The 18,513-nt window shown below is 41.0% G+C and overlaps 1 protein-coding gene across 1 annotated transcript in view; it reads right to left on the bottom strand.

Moving 5' to 3' along the window:
• Nucleotides 1-11,883: 11,883 nt before the first annotated feature.
• The window catches only part of LOC309380333 (uncharacterized protein), a gene marked incomplete at its 5' end in the record, with an annotated part of 87,763 nt that continues 81,133 nt past the window's right edge, over nt 11,884-18,513 (bottom strand). The window contains one exon of the mRNA XM_081930230.1: nt 11,884-13,350. The remainder of the gene's footprint in view (nt 13,351-18,513) is intronic.

Genomic DNA, 18,513 nt, shown 5'->3' with positions numbered 1-18,513 from the left:
GTTCTCTATAATAAGTGGTTTGCAACAAATGGTTTAACACAGTGGTAGTCAATATGGAGTCCTCCATACATTGTTGAACTAAAAACCCCATCAAGCACGGCCAATGGTATGAGATTATGGAAGTTGGTGTCCAACATCATTTGGAGACCTATACAATCACTATTCCTGCTGTAAGTGTTCTTAAACTGGGTGACAAGCCTATTCTCAGACAAAATTGGCTGTAATGGGTGACAACTTCAAAAGAAGGGAATTTTAGAATTGCATGCCTAAACATTTTACTATTATTATTACTACTCTGTGAGGAACATGGCCTTACAGGATATGGGATGGTAGCATCTGTATCATCAAACATATTCAGGAAAACAGATGTATCCTCTCAAATATTAATTTATTGTTCTATCACTCCAAGTTTTTAGTGCCTCAAGACAGCTAATATTGCATTTCCAAAAATGTCTATGTGTAAAAGTTTGTTCAGGTGTGAGTTCTTCAGATAACACATCACTTTAAAAAAAAAAATTGTACTAATACAGAAAAGAAGTAGGTTTTAAACTTCCCTCTGTAGGCAAACTCTTGTGTGGGAAGAGATCTTAAAGTGCACAAGGAAATGTAATTATAACTCCAGCAATCTCCCATTTAACTTAAGAAAAGTGTTTAAAAATATGAGCAAAGGGAGGAAAGGAAAACATGTTTCAGGTGTGAAAAGTTCTACAATCTTTGTCCTTCAGTTTTCCCATTTTACAGATAAGGAACTGAGATTATTTGCCTGAGACTCCCAGTGAGATACAGACAATTCACATTTTACATGGGGGTTACGTCCCACTCATAAGTGGGACCCGTATTGTTCCACCCTGCCCCCATTCCACTCTTTTACAGACATTTTTGGGACATTTTTGGGTCAACTCTGGGTTCAGTGCCATGCACAATCGCATGTCAATTGGATACACATAAATCAGTCCTTGCCTGTAATTGATTTGAATACAGTTCTAGGTCCACATATTTGCCCCTAGCCAGCAAGGCAAATCTGAAAGCAAAATATTACATGCACTTGCATAACTGATGTGGAAGGGCATGCAGATCCTTATCTGTGTAAGCCCCATGCAGCTGTCCAGATGTGGATTTTGATACAGAAGATGTGCAATCTCATTGGGACCATGGACTGTTGCACGCAAGTAGTTGCATCCAGCTAGAACTTGGATCTGAGCCACTATCTGCTCATCTGCTGCTATTCGTATTTTCATAATTTGAAAATTTAAGGAAAAACAGGCTGACAGTTCCAGAATCATTATTACCACTGAATATTCCATAAAAAAAACAGAGATTGACTATGTCAAGAAGAGGTATGAGAGGTCAAGAATAAATGAAGCATCTAGCCCCTTGGGCCTCAAAAGCAGAAGGCAAGAGCCCTCAGCCAATATATCACCCATGACAACATACACCCATGTGTTGTGAATTCATTTATGGATAAATATAGGTCTAGTTGTCTCTTGCCAGTTTAGAATGTGGGCAGCTCTGTAGCCCAGACCTGTTCACTACTTGATTGAAATAACCTGAAAGGAAGCCGCGTTTTGAGGACTTGGGTCTGTTTGGCGAGAGTACATCTGTTTTATATGAGACACGCAATCTGTCTTATTCCAACCTGCATTTCTGGGTCACTTGAGACATTTAAACTGCACTTATAATTAACAGCTATTTTTAAACAGTGAAAAAATAGAGCACTGGTAAGGTACAAAAGCATTAAAATTGCCCCAGTTTTGCTTTTCAATAGGACACACTACTGCAATATGCTTCAAGATCAAAGAGAGCTCAGTAGAAAGAGACAGGCCGATCAGTAGGGATAAATAGTTCCCATTATGACGGTGTAAGAATAGGGTTCTTTCAATTGAAACAATTTAATAACCACATTCATTACATTGGTGTCCACTTGGTTTTTTATCTGAGCAATTTTTGCATAACTGGGGAGCAAGTTCAATTGAGCTTATTCTCTAGAAATTAAGATGTGCAGGGTTTGACGTTCAGAAATTGAGCACTAATAACCTGCAAAGCAGTTGTCTTGAGAGTTTTCCCCTGGATAGACTTAGACTTTGCAGACCACTAATTATGTCAAATACAAATGTGTTCTCCAAAATATATCCCCCCCCAAAAAAAATGCTGTTACTGGTCTTCAAAGCAGTTACGTTTACACCAGAAGGGCTTTTGGTTGTTTGAGCACCTTTATAAAATTGTGTTACAAAAGCAGGAGTTATGAAACAACAAGGCCACTCACAAACATCCCCATGAGCAGCCTCGGGAGGAGAAGAGCAAGACCTGATTCCTAACAACCCTGCTAAGCCAAACAACCAAGCAGTGTCACCAGGGTGACACTTCCAGCAACATTAAAAAAAAAAAAAGCAACAAGAGGGTCATTGATAGATTTCTTTCTTCTTGCTATGCTGACTTCAGCTACGAACACCTATGTATTAGAAAAGGGTTGGGTTCTCTGCCAAACGGCTTGGCTCGGAATGATTAAGTTTGTAAGTTCTCAAACGCACAGCGAGGCAAATGTACAAAGTGAGCTGCAGTGTTTTGTGGAAAGCTAGCAAGGCCTGCTTGTGCACAAATGTGTTTTCAAAGGAAGATCTGACTCAGAGTTTTGTTTGTGTCCCATCCAAGCTTCCCTACCCATTCCTTCCTGCTATCCTCCTAGCAGCAGGGGGTGGGGGTGGGGGGAAAGTCATCCACCAAAACCTTTAGGAAGAACAAAACATTTCCCAGTGAATGCTCAATCCTATCTTGTTGGGGGGGCGGTGTTTGTCACTATCGCCAAACCAGCCAAGAGGAAAGAACTGCTGGAGCATGGACCGGGTGGCAACTTCATGCTAGCCCCACTTTTCCTCTCCTCCTGCCCCCACGTCTTTTTTACAAGAAGACAAAGTGTAAAAACTGTGAAGTCACTCTTGCCTCGGTTAAAAGCTTTTAAACGGATGCTTTTTTTCCAGAAGCACTTCTCTGTTCACCCTTTTCCCTAGATAGGATTTGCAATATAAAGCCATACATGGATTTGACACACAAAAGCGGGGAGGGGGGGGAGAGACTTGAACAGATCCTGGTTCAGATAAAGCCATGGAGATAAATGTACTTTTCTTAAAAGTAAAAAAATGAACAATTCAAGTCAATTAACATGTTACTAATTGTCCATATGATTACCAGTTTCTATAGGGATGAGTTGAAAGCGATATAACAGATTTATAAATAGAAAATTATATCATTGCTATCTCTCAAAAACAATTATTTTGTGCTCTGTATGATAGATATACTCAATATTATTAATTTTTGTTTAGATACAACCCTGGCTAATTAAAATAAAGTAGGCTAGCTTTTTTTCAGAATGTTGTTTCCAGCCCTGGAGCTCAAATAACAGTGCAACAGCAGCATGAAATGTGGTTATAATAGCCTGAGACCACATTTCCTGGAACTAAAACATAGGAGATAATAGTGTGAAGGTACAAATTAAATGCAAATAAAACAGATTCTCCATTGTTGCTAATCCCTGGATTGGATTTCAGTGAGGAAATTAGCTGTAATGTCTTTGTGTAGTAACCATTGACACATTATTTGTTTTATTTTTCAGAGTTTATGAAGAAATTATTTGACAATTTGGGAAAGTTACCTTCCAACTTTTAAGGAAGTGATAAGAGTAAATGGTTTAGAGGCCATGAGTTTAAATTCTTGAGGTAGATTTGTATTTAAAGACAGCCATCAATAAGAAGAGAAATGGCATCCTCTGTTGCTATCTGCTCATATTTATTTATGCTTATACCTCCATAACTTCTTAAAATCTAGAAGACAGCAAGCCCAAGATAGATAGATATATATAGCAATCATCATCATCATCATCCAAATGGTGCTTCCTATCCAGGGCTGGCCCAAGACATTTTGGTACTTAAGGTGGACCCCAAAATGGCATTTCCCCCCCCCCTTCTCTCCCTTTTCCTTCATCTTCACTTCTGCTCTGCCAGTTTGAGCTTGATGGTATGTAAGTTAAGAGGGTTGACCTGCTTTCTTGTTTCCCCTCACTACCATCACCTTAAAGCATCCTTTAATGTTGTCCAAAGTGGCTTCAGTTTATGTCATCATAGAGTTCACCCTGCTATAGAAAATCTTCAATAATGTCCATGCTAATTATTATTAAGCATCATGTATAGCCATTACTTGGGGGAGGGGTCAACTGAAATACCCTCTTTGGAGAACATGTAACCAACAAAATCCAAAATGTGTTCTTTGAACTCACATTTGCTCTGGTTTAGTGTTAGGTTCTCCTCATCCAACCATTTTAAGACTGCTTCAAGTCAATAACTAATGTGATTCCAAATACCAAAATGTCATCACTTAGATTAAGAATTCCTGGGAATTCTCAGCTAGAAATTCATGTATGACATTCTGAAACGTTTCTGCCGCAGAAGCAATTCCAAAATGGAGGTGCTTGTAGTGATGGAGACTGAGTTGAAAAGTTTGTTACATGCCTAGATTCTGGATGGAGCTCCAACTGATGATGGTCAGCTGTGCAGTCAAGTTAGGAATATACCTGAAGGAGCATCTCCACCCCCATTGTTCAGCCCAGACACTGAGGTTCAGCTCCGAGGGCCTTCTGGTAGTTCCCTCACTGCGAGAAGTGAGGTTACAGGGAACCAGGCAGAGGGCCTTCTCAGTAGTGGTGCCCAGCCTGTGGAATGCCCTCCCATCAGATGTCAAGGAAACAAACAACTACTTGACTTTTAGAAAACATCTGAATGCAGCCCTGTTTAGGGAAGTTTTTAATGTTTGATGTTTTGTCATGTTTTCAATATTCTATTGGGAGCCACCCAGAGTGGCTGGGGAAGCCCAGCCAAATGGGCAGAGTATAAATAATAAGTTGCTATTATTATTATTATTATTCATTCAAGTCTGCAACAATTTAATCTACAGTAGGAATAATGTGTCTCTCTCAGTTAGTGACTACACAAATCAAGATTTTACCTGGTTGCTTTGGTTTTTGGACCGCTACTATTCAAGAGACCCTGAAGTAAGACCTTGTACTCAGTATTGTCAAGCTCTTCTGGAAGTTTTTATTTTTCTTCAGCTAGTTCTCCAATGAAGGGCATTGGCAAACTCTCAGATTTTGGGCTCTCAGATTTTAGTAGCACCCTCGGTGGCGCTAACATTCAGCACGCACACACATACCGCCTCTCACCACTGCATTGTGGCACCCAGTGCAGCCACACGAGTCATGCTACCTTAAAACTGCATCTGAGAAGGGTATATGTCTTTGTGACAGCTTCATTGTCTAATCAGTGTCATGAATATGAAGTTTTGCTTGCTTGCTTGCTTGCTTGCTTGCTTGCTTGCTTGCTTGCTTGCTTGCTTGCTTTTTAGCTTTTCAATTCCTTTAAACACTTCTTGATGAGTTTGGAGAGTTTGAGTCAGTTTGTCAACATATATTTCTTGGGTCATCTTAACCAGTCCTAGCACACTGGCTGTCTTGTAACTAGCAATGCATCAGTGCCATCAGCTGCCACATACACTGAACTTGTAACAGATAATGTCTCTGAAGGAGGGCTCAGAACATGCCACATGCTGATGGTGGTTCTGGACTAGTGGTAGCTTCTGAGGGGGTGCATCATATGCACATTGAGCCCTCATATTTACAGTTGAGTCAGTGTCAGTGAAAACTTCAGTCTTATGCCCCTGTATGAAAATGTGGCAGTGTGTCAGAAAGTTCTGTTTGGAAGCACTTGTCTGTCTGGAGCACACAATGTAAACATATTTGTCCTCTTCTGGTGGAGGTTCAGCCTGAAAATCATTTGCTTGCTTTTGGCTGTAACTGTGTGCTGCAAACGGTCATGAAATACAGAAACTTGAGTAGTTATTTCTTTTCCCAAATTTGTGGGTGGGCAATTATCTCTGTGAGGATAGGATGCTCCAGAGTTGTAGCAGGTTACCTGAGCTGTCTTCAAAGACATTCACTGTGCTATGGAAGATTGATTGTCACCTTGCAGGTATGTCAGCTGCTTCTTGTTGGGATGGACCTAGAGTGCATGGGCTCCATTTCTCACTTTCTATGTCATGTCTTTTGGATAATGAAAAATTATGTTGATTTGGGGGACAAGAAGAACGTCATGAAACTGGAAGCTGAAGCAGATCTCTCAGCACAGGTGTAATATGCCCAGGTTATAGCATTCTGTACCACCATCAGCTTCCAACCAATCCCAAGGGAAGCCCCACATAGAATGCATTACTGTCGTCCAGTTGTGAAGTTACCAAGGCATGAATCACAGTGGCTAAATGCTCTCTCCTTTTTCCATGACACAGGACATCAGAGCATGTCTATAGGTAATTTTTACTTTTTCTACTTGTATACTTTCTTATATGTTTTCTTTATTGTATATGACTACTTTTGTTAGATTTGTAAGTATGTAATTTTTCACATTGTAAGCTGCCTTTGAGGAAAGGCAGCATACAAAAAAAAAAATGGTGAATGGATGGGTGTTATTTGGGAGAACCATACAATGAAAGGGGAAATAATAGAGGGATAAGGACTAGACGCGGGTGGCGCTCTGGGTTAAACCACAGAGCCTAAGACTTGCCAATCAGAAGGTCGGTGGTTCGAATCCCCACAACAGGGTGAGCTCCCATTGTTCGGTCCCTGCTCCTGCCAACCTAGCAGTTCGAAAGCACGTCAAAGTGCAAGTAGATAAATAGGTACCACTCCAGCAGGAAGGTAAACAGCATTTCCGTGTGCTGCTCTGGTTTGCCAGAAGCAGCTTAGTCATGCTGACCACATGACCCGGAAGCTGTCTGCGGACAAACGCTGGCTCCCTCGGCCTATAAAGTGAGATGAGTGCCGCAACCCCAGAGTCGGTCATGACTGGATCTAATGGTCAGGGGTCCCTTTACCTTTACCTAAGGACTGGAGAGATATAAAGACTGAGGTGAAGCAGAATTTGGGGAAGTGGAGTTGTTGCCATGGGCTGCTGGAGTAGGAACAGGATTAGAGGCAGCTGGAGAGGGTAGTCAGCAAAAGCAAAAAAGAGACAGTGCAGAGGAAGCAAACAAGAGATGGAACAGGATGGAGTGGAGCAGATGTTTGAAAGTATGATGGTGTGATAAACTCTCTCAGTAAAGATGAGAGTGCAGTAATGTGACCAGGTTTGGGGTATTTTAAAACTGGGGAACTCCCTGTCAGTAACACTTGAGAAGTCTCTCAGTACGTAACAGTGTTTATTAATATCCAGCAGCAAAGACTTTAAATAATGTGGAAGGAAAACCTGTGGCCATGTATCACTCAACCAGAGGATCAACATAAGCATGAGGCATGTTTGAAACAAAACTGTAATTTTATTTAAACACACTTGATGAGGATTAAAACTTAATGGTTACTTTCATAAGGCACACCACTTTGTTTCAGTCAGATCACTTTACCAAAGAAATTAAGAATTTTGCTTAAAACTTCAATTTTAACCTGTTCTGCTTAAGCTAAGTCTTCCTAGAATGGCTATTTCTACTACTAAGCCAGTAAAACACTTTCAACCCCTTCTAGGATCTTTTCATTCCCCTCAGGGAGATGATATTGGTTGGCCTGCCTAGAAAACCACTAACCACCTATCTAAACCCTGGCTTAGCCCAGTTCAAGCCCTATCTCACAGTTTGTCAGGCTCTATCTTTTAACTCAGCTCCCTCTTGATTGCATGATAATGTCTCAAATAGGGGGTATACCTGATGTAAAGGCTATCCCAATGCTACATTATTATTTTTAATAAACCCATATTTCCTCCTCCGTTTACTATTGTAACTAGTTATTTGAATAAGAGCTGAGGGAATAAGTATATATTTTTATTACTTATATACCACCCTAATTCTATTAAGTACTTTCTTAAAATATACAGTAAATAAGTCGCTGCCAAAGCAGTTTAATATCTCCAACAAGGCTTTGCAAGGGACACATTAAAGGGTGCAAGAAATATTAAACTAGCGCCATGCTCAAACTTAGGATAGTAGAAGTACTAGTTTGTGTTCAAAAATATAAATATATTACCTTTGAATATAACTCAGAACAGTTTCGCTTTTCCAATGCACGTTTTATAGATGCCTTTGAAGTCCTTTTGCCGCAAATGTGGCTTTTACCCCCATTAGGTAATTTAATAGGTAAGATCAACTTACTCTTTTGCTGCACCCTGCCCCCATTATACATTGCCACCATTAAAGCAGTTTTGGGTCATTGGTCATTATGGTTACAGTATTTTTGTGAAATCTATTCCTTGTTCATTTCACTATCCAGAAATATCTGCTTCTTTAATTGCTACAGTTTTGTTACTTCTTGTTATTGTTGTTGTTATTTGTTCATTTAATTAATCCACAGAGAGAGTTCTGAACAAATTGCACAATGAATTTTCTTTTTTTATTTTATTTTTTACAGGTGCGAGTGTGTAACAGAGTTGTTTAAGAGAATGGAAAATGAAGTATAAGGGGAATGCAAATATGCATAAGCCTCATTGTCATTTAACCCATTTGGAGTGGAGGACAGCATAAAAGGCTGATCTTTCCCTTACAGTTTTACATAGACGATGCTGCAAACTGAGTTTTTTTTTCTACTATAACCTTGGTAATAATGTGTTCAGTTAATCTGCAGTGTAGAGTCATCCCCTCGAAAAGTAATTCACTTCTTCTTCTTTTTCTTTTTTAAAGGTGGAAAATAAATATGGTGCCGTAAAATTGTTGAGTAGAGGAATCTATCTGGACATTTCACAAAACATTTCATTATGCTGATAATTCCCAGAAGTGCTCTCAAGAGTGCTTTAAGCTGAGGATTACTGCACTGGATCTGATGGACTTTTTTTGTAGCCCCTTTAAAAGGCAGTGAACCGTTTTTCTATTTTATTTAAATAATGCCCCTTAAAATGGATTTTTAGAGGTATAATAACTCCTTAAGAGTCAGTTATGCTAAACAGTTTCTCTTGATAGAAATGTTGTAAAACTCGTTAACTGCACAATTTCAGATGCCGGCTTGGTGAACACTAACTGACATTTGAATGGTCGGAGTTTGTAAAATAAATTGAAATAGTTGTTGTATCACACAGCTAGCTGTGCACAAGCTGTAGGCCACGAGGGGCTTGAACCTGACAGAAAATTACTTCAAGATGAATGAAAAGTGCTTGTTTCTCTTTATTAGTTTTTGGAGAACAATGAAAATGTTGAATTGTTTACAGAAGGGCTGATTAAAAATGGTCAGTGAGGCCATGTCCCCACTGCTAACTGTTAGCCACCCCCCAGCCTCCCCCCTCTTCTCCCCACCATATGCATCTTCTTATACCCATAATAGTCACACATCTGTGTGTGAAATGTGCTCATTTTGACATTCCTCTGCTGCTGCGAGCTGCTGAGGCCATTGTTAGGTAAAGGGCTGTTGTCAAGCCTAACAAGCTGGTCATGCAATTTGCTGGACACCGCGGCAGAGAATAACCCACGATGAATTGCTTCAACCTCAAACAATGCTCAGTTCAATATTAGAATACAGAAGTATTCTTTGGCTTTGTGTCGTCCTGATCCTTGCAATATTTTGAAATATTCTATGCACACACACGCAAATCTTTTTTCCCCCTCGCTCTCTCTGTCTCTCTCTTCAGAAATGCATACCTACTGCCCAGAAAGAATATCATGGTAACCAAGCCTTACATGGTTGTTATTTCTAACATATGTTTTTGAATGGTGAAAAGAGAAATTGATACAAAGAGTTAAAGAGCGAGAGACACTTTTGTAACTCAAAATTCATTTTTTTGTATGTCTTCCACTCCAGGCACAGTGGGATGCTTCAAAGTGCTATCCAATATTCTGTCAAACTGTTTGGTCCAATTTCAGGGCAATTCAAGTCAAGACCCCTTTAGCACAGCTTTGCCTGTAATTTCTTTTACTAACACATATGGTATTGTTCAACGAATTATAAAAGTTTGGGAGTAATTAATATTCCCATGGGGTAAGAGAGCAGTGCAGTCCCTTTGAAGCTTCAAAAACATTTCTCATGATTCTTTAAAAGAGAGAGGGAGAGAGAGAGAGACGGAAATCACTTGTATTTACATGGTACTGTTTTTAAAAAAGCCTCCCTCTCCTCCCCTCCCCTTCCAAATCCCTTCCCCCTTCCCTTAAACACACACACCAAGAGAAATCACCCATTAACATGCAGGAGTATGAATGCTATTTGTGGCATTCTGTCACTATACATTGCGTACCGCCCCAGTGTGAAAGCAGGATTTTCTTTTTTCTATCTGCAGAACATGCATTCCAGGGCCTATTATGTGTATAAACAATAGCATATGTAATTACCTTTCCAGGGTGGCAATTACTCTTCAGATTCAATGGCTAGAGTTAAAGTAAAAAAAAAAATCTGTTCCCATTGCTCACAAAGCTGCCAACCGTTATGGATCAAATCTTGGTCATCAGTAGCACAGGACAAACCCTATCAATCCGGTTTTTAAAACATCCATGGGGTAAGAGAATGGGTGGTGCAGTCCACAGTCCACATTGCTCTGGGGACTTTGTTTCAAATGTGTTCATTTCAAGCCTTGCCTACCCATCAATTGCTTTATACAATTCTCCTCATGGAAGTGGGGGGGACACAGAGAGAGACACACACACAACTTTTTGCTAGGGAGGATTTCCTCAGCAATTCTGTAGGTATGAAAATTCCATGCCTGTCATGTCAACGTTGGTAGCTGGTGTAAAATGCTGACTTGCTTGACTTCCTTCAAGTTATGATGAGTTTTCTGGAGTAGGAGAAAGGAAATTGCATTTCTCCTCCACCTTTCCCTGCCTCCACCAGCCCCACTCCCCCTCCAGCCGCCCAATATTATTCCATATGGCCTGCGAAGCTAAAATACTGAAGCACTTCAGGCTTAGGTTTTCCTCAATTAATCATCACATAATCAACTAAACCTTTAATGACAGTTTAAAATGTCACTAATCTGCAAATAATAATAATAATCAAGGATTCAGGACATTTGAAGAAAGTTGTGTAACTGTGAAAGTTTATACATTTCTACAGAGGTAAATCCCATTGAGTTTGATGCTCCCATGAAGGTGAATATTGCAGGAATGGTGGACTTGTGGTCTTCCAGGTATTGTTGGGCTCAGGCTCACATCAGCCCCAGCCAGCATGGCCAATGGGCGGGGTGATGGCAATTGCAGTCCAACAACATATGGAGGGTCACAGGTTCCACACCCCTGGAGTAGAGAATTGCATCCTAACACTGCAATTCTGTACCCACTTAAGAACATAAAAGCTTTTGAATCGGGCTAATGGCCTACCTAGTCCAGCATTGTGTTATCACAGTGGCCAACCAGATGCCTGAGGGAAACCTGTTAGGAGGACCTGAGCACAAGACCACTCCGCCTTACTGCAGTGTCCAGCAACAGGTATTCAGATGCATTGCTGCCTCCAACCATGAAGGCAGATAATGGTCATCATGTCTAGTAGCCATTGATAGCCTCATCCTGGATCAATCTATCTAATCCTCTTTTGAAATCATCCAAGTTGATGGCCATCCCTATCTTTTGTGGGAGTGAGATCCATTGTTTAACTATGAACTGCATTAAGAAGCCCTTTCCTTTATTTGCCTGAATTTTCCAACATTCAGCTTCATTCCTACTTACATGGTAGTAAACCCTGCTGCGTTCAGTAGGATGTGTGCCTGAGTTCACATGCAATTGCTGAAATAAGCTGCCTCCCTTTGCCAAATCTGAAGGTCTTAAAGATCATTTTTGCTTCTGGTTGTCATCCAAAGCTAGCAGATCATTTGAAATTGTACTTGATCTTCCTTCAGGAACCTCACAAGAGCACCTTCTCTGAGAGTTTGGAACAATCACTTAAAAGCCAGACAGTTAATTGATTAAAATAATTTATTAAGTTGACAGCCCCAACTCCCATTAATTTATGGGAATGGGGCTTAAATCCAGTGCTGAACATTTAATAAAATCAAACATAAGAATTTTCAACTGTACATGTAATACATATGTTTAATTTAATAGGATTACAGTTACTGTGGCTTCAGGTGTGTCATTGATACAGGGGAAATGAAAAACATGCCTGGTACTTTTAATTCCTCTACATCTAACAACACTGTGAGGGACTGGCATTGAAAGCCACACAGAAACTTTAAATGGTGCAGAACCCTGTCATTAAATCTTGAATGAGACAACGTGCTGGGATCTTGTGAACCCCTTACCTGCCATTTCCACTCTTGGGTTGGCTGTGGGACCAGCCTTGAACAGCATCTGGAAGCTACAACTGATACTGGTTGCCATGGCCAGATTGTTCAGATTGTTTACTGGATCTGACGACTGTGAACATATCATGACAAGGTTTTTAAAACTTTTTACTAGCACCTAGCTTTTTTTCCAAAGTGCTAGCTGAGGACCACCATCTCCAGCAGAAACCTGTCCATAGATTAAGATAATATTCAGAGATCCTTCTCCAGATTTCACTTCCTCAGCATGCTTGCCTGGCACTTGGGTTGCTTCCAGATGACCTGTTTAGTAAGAACTCATCTTGATCAAGTGTTTACTGAGCATTCATTTGTATTTGACCCGGGGGGTTGGGTGGCACATGTTATATGGCTTCACATCAAGCCTTTTCTATTGTATGCTTTCCAATGCATTTCCCATCACTTTCCTTACCACAAAAAGTCCCTCCAAAATTGGAAGCCGATTATGGAAGCTCAAGTTTGCCAAATCCACTTTAACTGCTTAACCTGGTCTGCATCTGAATCTCACCTGCGAAACAGCAACAACAGTTTATTATGGAAAAGGTTGTTGTATCAATAAAGATCTCACCTTAAGCTTTTTGGAGGAACAGTGAGATTAAAATGTAATATATAACCATAATAATTTGGCAGCCTGTCCAAAGTACCTTTCACTCTGCCGTTTGGACAGCAGAGTAGGATACAACTGAGATGATGGAAGACAACCCAGGTAAAGGAAGATACCTCTTTCCTTTGAAACTTTCATGCAGATTATGTGGAAAACCAGCCACATGGACTACATAGTCCACACTTATTAGCTATGTGGATGAGTAAAGGCCAGTATCAGACCCTGTGCTTCGAAACAACAGGAAACAGCTGGTGTGAAGTTCTTTCAAGTCTACTGCCAGGATGAATCCAAAAATCTTGTCCCAAATACTTTTTGGCTCTTAAAAAAACATTTCCTAGTTATTCTGGAACTTTGATGCCTTTAGCATAGAAGGAGGTGTGATCTGACCGCTGCAAATGTTTCTGTTTTTCACTTGAGGGTGTTCTTCCTGCCTCCAGAGAAACAGGCTCCATGAACGTTTCCACAAGGCTCACAGTTCTCCTGTTGGAAAGCAACCATCAGGCATTTATTTCCTGTGACATGAGTGCCTGCACCCCACCTCCTCCTCAAGTCATTCCGTCCAGGAGACTCAGATTATGAGTTTTGACAAACCCCATAAACATGTCATTATGGGGAAGATGGGTTGTAGTCATTGCTCAGTAGTCTTTATTATTTACTACACAATGAATAGACTAGCACAAGGAAAGACTATGAGAAGATGAAAGTAAGGTTAGTTAAACATTGAATTAACGGCTCTGTGCTTTATAAGATTGATAGCATCTAAGCTTGAGTTCAAAAGAACTGTGTAAATGTTGTTCATTTACAGGTGCTGTTTGGTTGTTAGGACTGTTTTATAGTTCATAATACTGCTGTCTGTAAAGATATGAGCTTTCCACACTGAAGTTTTAAAAAAAATAGATTTTACATAAGTCACAAAGTGACTTCAGGAATTGACCTCTGTAAATATTCCTGTTTATCCTCACCTATGGCTCGTATACACATTATAGCTTTGCACAGTATTTGAGCAGTCAACATGAGGGTGCATGAACTCCGCCATGCACTTAATTAGAATTCCATTCACTTTATGGAAAAATCAAAGGGCAATGACAGAGCATCGTTCTGCTACTTGTGTGTGCCTTCTGAGTTCACGCAGCATTCATCTTGCTCTGGGGACCTTGATGATATATTTATATGAAAAAATAAAATCCAATATATATATCTATATATGAAGGGTTGAAAACCTATGGTCCTTCAGTTGTTGTTGTACTACAGCTTCCATCATGCCTGACAGTTGGTTATGCTGTCTATGGCTGATAGAAGATGGAGCCCAGCAACACCTAGAAGACTACAGGATCTAATGGCAGTTCATTGGCTTTGGCTGCAGTTGTTCTTGGTGGCAAGCTAAAGATATAACAAACTCTGCCTCTGTCCTTTAGCTTTTCAACAAGTGATACTCATACCACTTGAAACAAGGGAGGGAAGACTGTTTGCCATCAAGGCACAGCTGCTTCCACCTGCCATGTCCCACTCTCTTCCACCTAGGAGCCTTTATAAGGGAACAGCTGCCAAATGAACTGTGAGGGGGTTCTGGACTCTTGAGTCCAGGTGTAATGGTTGCAGGAAACTTGCTAGCTATGTACTTCCTAGCATTAGCTATCGAGCTACATTTGGATCTTAATTGGCCTGTTGATAAGCTTTATGCTCACTTAATCTTCTTTGATATATTCTACATAAACCATCATTGAGCCTGTTGCCCTCCAGATGTTTTGGACTACAACTCCCATCAACCCCAGCCATCATGGCAATGGTCAGGGACAATGGGAACTGTAGTCCAACAACATCTAGAATTACATTCCTGCTCTTGGGGGAAGCAAAGAACAAGTCTTTGCTCTTTTCTATGTGACAGCCGGGACGCAGGTGGCACTGTGGGTTAAAGCCTCAGCACCTAGGACTTGCCGATTGAAAGGTCAGCGGTTCGAATCCCTGCGGCGGGGTGCGCTCCCGCTGCTCGGTCCCAGCGCCTGCCAACCTAGCAGTTCGAAAGCACCTCCGGGTGCAAGTAGATAAATAGGGACCGCTTACCAGCGGGAAGGTAAACGGCGTTTCCGTGTGCGGCTCTGGCTCGCCAGAGCAGCGATGTCACACTGGCCACGTGACCCGGAAGTGTCTCTGGACAGCGCTGGCCCCTGGCCTCTTGAGTGAGATGGGCGCACAACCCCAGAGTCTGTCAAGACTGGCCCGTACGGGCAGGGGTACCTTTACCTTTACCTTTATGTGACAGCCCCTCAAGTGAGATTTCAGGGTGCAGGGACCTCAGTCGTGTTTGGATCAGTAAGCATTTTCTTGACTATGATGTAGCAGATTAGAAAAGGTACTTAGACTCCAAGCCAGACTTTTGAATTATATCTGAGACTATAGCAGTAGAGAAATAGGAATGAAATGGAAAGAAGTGTGAAAATGGTGGCTGAACTGGAAACTGACCACAGGAGGGGAGCAGTTGTATCCTAAACATTAGGAGGTTTGGGGTACAACTGTTCCACCCCTGTGGTCCTAAATCCTTCAAGGAAAGACTCATCTAGATTGCAGTACAGTAGCCAGATGCTGAGAATCATTTGTTTGGAAAAGCTCAGTCATCCCTTCTATAATAAGCTTCTATATTAATGAGCCTCTTTCTATGATTCATCACAATGCCTTTCCTTATATGCCACACCCCTAAGTAGCCAGAGGAACATCCTCTCCCTCCACTGGGCATGCCCCATGCTGCGTCAAAATCTGTTCTGGGGCACTGGGGGAAACCCCAGAGCAGATTGGGGAGGTGCAGGGGGTGTGGCAGGAGGAGGGGAAGAGAAGGCTCAGTTGTATGAGCAGGGGTCATTCCACTTACGCAGTGGCATAGCTGAATGCAACCCAAAGTGTAAGAATAGTTTAAAATTCTTCTTCATCCATGATGCTCATTGGCTGGCCATAAGCCATTTTAGATATCTCCACCTGATCTACTTTATAGGTTTGTTGTCAAGAGGATATGGGGTGGGGGAAGGGCAGTGCCACTGAAACTCTCAGGCTCCTGGGAGAAAGACTATACAATATACAGAATAAATGAGACCCGCATGTCACTGGATCCACAGATTAACTCACCAAGGAATATTGCATGTGTAGAACTGCATCAGCCCCGGGCAGAAGAAGGTGCAATTCTGTGTAAATAGATATCCCTCAAAAGATAGATAGAGATGATATACTAACCAACAATATTAATTATAATAAATGTGTTGGTCAGTCAGTTGGTTAAGCTAACCCAATTCAACTGAACAAACAAATGGGCCTGAGCTGGCAGTCTTTTCAAAGAGTATCTCCAGCCTCTTTTATCCTGCCTGGTCATTAGAGCTGCTGCTGGAGCTGTTTCACTAGACTTTTCAGGTTTACCTGCCAGCTTTTCTGGAGTTCGCGTCAAAGCTCCCACTTCCCTTCGGTTTCACTGCTGCTATTAAAGTTTGAGCTGCACTTTGCTAAGTGTGGAGGCTTGCACTGAGCGGATCCACTGCTGATTATCATGCAAATCAGACTCCTCTGCTGGCTCCAAAGAGGCTCCCAGCTTTGCTACCCCCATTGATCCTTTCATTGTCAGAGGGATAAGGCTAACCCATCTCTTCTGACACCAGAAGCTACAAAGATAGGTTCCCGTGACAGTGATTGGTAGGAGGAAATGAATCTTTCATGTACGGCAGAAATATGGTTTGATTTAAGAAAAGAAAATAACCATATGTAATTGGGCTTCTGTCACTGTAAATTTTAATGGTAATCGTAACACTGAGGTCTCTGGAACCTTAAATTACAGCTTTCAGTGGCTTCCCACTGAATCTCTCTATTATTCTTCATAACTACTTTCCCAAAGCATGTGCACCATGACATCGATATCACAATTCACGTCTAAATTCGAAATTGACAGCAGGGCTGGATGGTGTGCCCTTGCACTGAACATCAGAGGGGCAAAAAGAAAGGATGTCATTTCCTAAGATGTAGCCACCTGTTTCTCAAAGTGCTGAGCAATGAGTAATGCAGTCCTGCAGCAAATGCTTCTGGGAGCCAGTGTGCGGGACAGTTTATTCAATCAACACATTCAAATGCTAAAACTTTTCCCTGGACTCTCACTTCAGGTAGCAAGTATACAAGCATGGGTGGGTGGAGTATGGGTATTGCATGTCTGAATGTTCCACTCTTGGAGGAGGGGGGAGACTGGATGTAGAAAAGTTGCATTTCAGGGGATTGTTCTCTCTTCTCCCTGACACGTTCACTTTCTGTATGCCTGTTCACACATCCAGTGGTCCTCCATGCTCAGCTAAGAAATGGAATGAAACCATCTATGATATCACTGGTATGCTATGTAATAGGCCTCATTGATGCTGATTCTGTATACCGTATTTTTTCCGTGTATAAGACTAGATTTTTTTCCTAAAAAATAATGTCAAAAATTAGGGGGCATCTTATACTCTGGGCTACCTCCCCCTATTTTCTTAAATCTGAGTCCCCAAAAATAGGGAGTGTTTTATATATAGATGTGCAAAATACGGTAATTTTGGCACTCCCAAAATATGGTGACCTTGCATATATCTGGTGCTTTCAAACTTTCAAAATTCTTTGTAGTTTACACTTTATTGATAGGTTTACAATTGTGTACCTTTTGCTGTGAAATACAGATGGCTGGCATGTTTCATGCTGTGTGGGGAAATCATGTATAAAGTATCAATCAGCTGCTCAGTTGAAGCAGAAAATCGCCAACTTCTTTATACAGCAACATGTGTGAAGAAGAGACAGCGTGCCCATACATGTACCTGTTCCAGTATGTGAAAAAGAAGGTGGCCTATGGGAAAATGTAATAGGCATGTTGCCCAAAAATATGGAGCTAGATGAAGAATAACTTAATTGCACATTGTTCCCATTGAAATTGGATTAAAGCTAAACATCCTATTAATTAAAATGGGAACTAAGTACAATAAATTTCATTGAGTTCTATGGGGCTTACTCCCAGGCAAGCGGTTTTAGGATCGCAGCCTTGGTCTGGATCCAACCAATGGTTCTAAAAAGAGCAGCCGAATCATTTAATTCAGACCTGAATGTACATGTTGGCTTTTATTTATTTATTTTTTAAAAAACATGACACTAGAAATAGAGCATTTACTTCATGGAACAATGCTTTGATTGTATATTGGAAGTTTTTTTAAAAATAAATAAATAAAAGCCAACAGGTAGGCCTGAATGGGTGAGAGCCAATTATCTGACTGGAGTAATAGAGGTTCTCTTTTAAACAATTAATTATGGGATTAGCAGGTGCATGACAGATACCCATCCCTTGAACTCCTGTTATGGCTTTGCACATGTACAACATTTGCAGCACTGCCACACTCTTAATCTTTTAACAGAAATGCATTTCTACCTTTTATGCCGGTGCAGAAACTTTGCAATGGAAACAAAGTTCAAAACAACACAGATTGAAACCTGTAGTAGGTGAAATAAGCTGATGGTGTGATATTAGAAATCCATGAACTAACCATTTTCTCTTTATTAAATCAGATTTTGCAGTATTTGCTGAAAGCAAGAAACACTGAATTATATTTAAATAATCATTCCATAAATACTGCGTGTTTTCACAGCAGTCACAAACTCTGGAAT

This window comes from Podarcis melisellensis (genome assembly GCF_964234715.1).
Source record: "Podarcis melisellensis genome assembly, chromosome: 11".
Classification (NCBI taxonomy): Eukaryota; Metazoa; Chordata; class Lepidosauria; order Squamata; family Lacertidae; genus Podarcis; species Podarcis melisellensis.
Note: the sequence above shows the minus strand (reverse complement) of the source record. Positions and strands in the feature narration are given on the sequence as shown.